The 4,660-nt window shown below is 40.9% G+C and overlaps 1 non-coding gene across 1 annotated transcript; it reads right to left on the reverse strand.

Moving 5' to 3' along the window:
* Positions 1 to 2,480: 2,480 nt before the first annotated feature.
* LOC125549813 lies at positions 2,481 to 2,586 on the reverse strand. The gene has a single exon (XR_007301525.1). It is a non-coding gene; the product is annotated as a U6 spliceosomal RNA (small nuclear RNA).
* Between the last annotated feature and the right edge of the window lie 2,074 nt (positions 2,587 to 4,660).

The raw sequence follows: 4,660 nt of genomic DNA on the forward strand, positions 1-4,660 counted from the left end.
GTGCGCTGCCACACTTGTGCGACTATGGCGACGAGAGTGTGCAACTCTGCGGCGGTGCGTGTGCTATTATGCCGGTGAGAGTGTGCAACTCCATCGATGTGCGTGTGTAACTTCGGCGGCCGTGCGTCTGTTACTATGCTGACGAGAATGTGCATCTTTGCAGCCGCACGTGTGCGATGCGAGTGTGCTACTTTGTGGTCGTGCATGTGCCACATGCTTCCACTTTGCCAGCAGTAGTTGATCGAGGTTACAACGTCGCGCGTTTAGCTATACTAGCAATGCGAGCGCGGGACATCATCTAATCATCTTAGTATTGTCGTGTTGTGCAACTTTTTAATTATCGTATCCAGCTGAGAACTATTATTTGTGCAACTATAAATATTGCGGATGCCAACTAAAAATGTGAAGATCGATCTGTAGAAACAGAGGACAAAAATATAAGGGTGTGTCTAGATCTCAGTCGACTTAGACTTCGCGAAGTCTAAGTCGATGACGTCATCCATCTTTTTTTTTTTTCATAGCAGCGCCCTCCACCTTTGTAAGCAGCGTATTATCCATGCACGTGTACTGGCCCGTTGCTTTCAATTCTTGTCTTGAGCTGGTCCCGTCTCTCTTTCTCTCTACCTTTTTCTTCTTTTATTTTTTCAATGAACTTGTCTCGCTGCATAGTTTCTTTAGGCTGTTTTTTTTATTTGTTGGGTTTTCTTGTATTTTTATTTGTGATTTTACTTGTTTTGTTGACAAACCATCGGAGGACCACAAAATATTCGCTCACTTGTACATAGAAGCTGAAGAAAAAGGTAAACAATGGAGAAAAAGCTAGAGGAAAGGATGTACGAGTTGAATCATTCTGTATCATTAAAAAATCATTTATCTAACAAACGAATAAAAAACAATAGATAGTAAAAAAGAAAACCATGTACACTGTTTTTCTAAATTAAGTTGCGCCCTAACAATGGAAATGCAACAACGTGGGTTAGTCTATGTGTATGTGTGTGTGTGCGCACGTGTAACCGGGTGGTGATACTTTAAAAAATAAGATGTATAAAAAAATAAGATGTATAAAAAAACAAGAAGACATATTGCACGCATGGTGTATGTGGTGTTTGTATGTACTGATTGCACACAAAAGTTAAGGAATATTTATGAATTTGAAAAATTGCTCATGAATTCAAAAGTTGGTCGCAAATTTGAAGAGAGTTCACAATTTTTAAAATTTGACAAATATTACATGTTTTTTAAAAGATCATAATTTAAATAAAATTCATGTTTTTGTCTTAAAAAATTAAGAACAAAAAATGAAAATAAAAAAAAGAAAGAAAACCCATGAATATTTAAAAATGTTGTGAAAAGGTAACTGAAGACAATCCCCTCTCACCATGAGTTGCAGTTGCGTTGGGAGTCATACAATTGTTGTCGGGTTACAACACTTCTAGTTGCATGTCTAGGGATGGACATGCAATTGGCTGATAAACCACATATCGACCTAGTTGTTGTCGCATTGTGGGACGCGCAGTTACTGTCGCACTAGGGTCATGCAGTTGCATGTCTCATGTTGGACATGCAACTGGCCGACAACCCCCTACTAGCTCAGGTAGAGTCACATTGAGGGCCATGCAGTTGCAGCCGGGTTTCAACACTTGAATTTGCATCGCCTAGTGATGGACATCAACTGGTCGACAACCCCCCTACTAGCCCATTTGCAGTCACGTTGGGGGCATGCGGTTGAATTGGGTTCCAACACTTGCAGTTGCATGTCTAGTGATGGACATGCAACTGGTCGATAACTCCCCTACTAGCCTAGTTGCAACCGCATTGGGGTCCATGTAGTTGCATGTCCAGTGATTGGCATGCAACTGGCCGATAACCCCCTACTAGCTCAGTTGCAGTCGCGTTGGGGGCCATGTAGTTGAGTCCGGTCCCAACACTTGTAGTTCCATGACTAGTGATGGACATGCAACTGGACGATAACCCCCTACTAGCTGAGTTGCAGATGCCTTGAGGGGCATGCGGTCAAAGTCATGTTTCAATGCTTGTAATTGTGTGTCTTGTGATGGACATGCAACTGGCCGACAACCCCCCTCCCTACTAGCCCGATTGCAGTCAGATTGGGGGCATGCAGTTGCAATCTGGTTCACACGTGCAATTGGTCAACAACCCCTACTAGTCTAGTTGAAGTCGGGTTGGAGGCATGCAGTTGTGATCCGGTTCTAATACTTGTAGTTATATGTCTAGTGATGGGCATGCAACTAGCCAACAACCCCCAACTAGCCCAGTTGCAGTCGCGTTGGGGCCACGCACATGCAGTTTGGTTCCAATACTTGCAGTTGCATGTCTGGTGATGGACATGCAATTGGCCGACATCCACTACTAGTCTAGTTACAGTCGCCTTGGGGGGCATGCAGTTGCAGTCCAATTCCAACACTTGCAGTTGCGTGTATAGTGATGAACATGCAACTAGCCGGCGCCCCTACTAGTCCAAATATCTTTTTCTTTCTTTCCAAATTTGTGTGTGTCATCCTTACACAGGGGCCATATTAAACTTCTCTATATTGTTTCAATTTTATCACAAGTCCCTGAGGAGACAACAATATCCTTTTCAGTTTGACTAAAAGATAATAAAAGAAAGAGGTAATAGTGTATATAAAGACAAACAAGAACATAAAAACAAATACACACGACGACATGCGAACTTAGGCCTCTTTTGGTTCATAGGATAGGATTATCATAGGGATAGGAATCTTGTAGGAAATGAGATGACATGTATCTCAAATCCTATGAGTAGGAATAGGAAACAAGATGTCATTTGATTGACACCAAAGGAATTTTTCCATTGAGTCTAGGCTCTTTTTTATTTTCCTATGAAATGTGGAGGATAGGAACCAATCCTATGTAGGAATAGGAATCCATTCCTATGAACCAAAGGGCTCTAAAGGAAAAAAATCCTATCCTCTAGAATTCCTATGAAATTCCTCTAAACCAAAGGAGGCCTTAGTGTCTAGAATGCATGGCTACCGAATCAACCGAGATATCACTAATTCTCCATCTACCGAGAAGATGACAAAATAAAAAAATGGTTTTACATAAAATGGAGAAAACTATCACAAAAAAGAAAAAAATGTGAAGAAAATAAAAGGAACATATAAATGGAATAAAAATAAGAATAAGTGAAAACGGAATATAAAAGGGAACAAAATAAATGAATATAAAAAATAGGGAAGATGAATTGACAACAGTAACGAACAAAAACGAATATTTTAAAAAATATCATGTCAAACGATATGAACAAAACAAATTAAAAAAAGTGTATGGAGGAAGGATATACCCCCAGCCCCCTAACTCCTTGCAGTCAAACATCCCCGGTTTACTACAAAAGGCAGTCAACAACAAATAAAGGGAAAAATGCAAAAATGGAAGGAACAAAAGGCAAAAAAAAAACTTTGGACCCGTCCAGCACGCCCCAACCAACAACAGGCCCGACAGAAGAAAAAGAATCTAAAAGAACAAAAAAGAAAGAGCCCAAGCCGAAAAGAAACAGAAAAAAGCGAGCTGGCCACACGCCTTAGCATGTTGAAATGAGAAAACTCATAATCCAATGCGATTCTTAAAGCAAGTAACACAGACGGTTGACGACTTTGTGAAGTCTAAGTCGTTTGAGATTTAACAGTACTGAAACTTAAAAAACGCAAAATGCGTGTCAAAATGTCCATTCTAAAAGAAATGAGATCTTCCTTTTTTATAAAATAAGAAATTAAAAAATAAAAATAGAAATACAAGTGAAAACATTTTTATACAAATAAAATGATAAATAAAACACTAAAATACAAAAGGAAAAAGGAAATATAAAAAAGAAAAAGGTACGTGTATACACACAGTGAGCTGCACTAATGTGATTCGTACTGTACACTCAAGCCCAACATCAAAAAAGAAAAATACAAAATGTTCGCATGGGTGACCTATGAGTGAGAAAATAAAAAAATAAAAAAGAGAATTTGGAAAGGACCTCAAGCCGCAGCCCACGGCTAGATACAGAAGCAAAGCCCCTGAAGGTACGCTCTGCCCAGTGGACAAAGCCCAGTACGTTTTTGGACGAGAGGAATACCTACCTCAGCCACAAATCACAGATCAATCAAATTGTACAAAAAAAAAACTCATCGACTGAGACATAACTAATTCTCAGTCGACTGAGAATTAGCACAACCGAAAATATAAAGGAATGAAGCCGATACAATTCTTTTATTGTTTATCCATTGTATGGTTACGATTAACCGATTTCTTTTGCTGCCTCTTCTGCTTCTACACGGAGATACAGTGGCTGTGAGGATCGAGCAACTGCTTTGCTTTGCACGCTATCAAGCCAAAGTGCATCGTCGTCGTTCAACGGTCGTTGGCCGTCGTTGCTGCGTCTTTTGTAGTCACACCGCGGTCGCGCAGTAGTTGTGGTTGGCGTAGCAGTTCTGTGAGGATGCATGCCGAAAGCTGCGCAGGTCGCCGCCGCGAGAACCTTCACCCCACACAGCTAGCCCTTCTCCTTCTAATGTCGTTGCTATTTGCCATCCAACTCCTGTAGCCTGCACGCGCATGGCTCCTTTGAGCCAACCCCATGGAATCGAAACTCAGCCTCAAGGGACCCGAGTCAACTTGGATGGGTATGTCGTGG

Source organism: Triticum urartu, chromosome 3 (genome assembly GCF_003073215.2).
Source record: "Triticum urartu cultivar G1812 chromosome 3, Tu2.1, whole genome shotgun sequence".
NCBI lineage: Eukaryota > Viridiplantae > Streptophyta > Magnoliopsida > Poales > Poaceae > Triticum > Triticum urartu.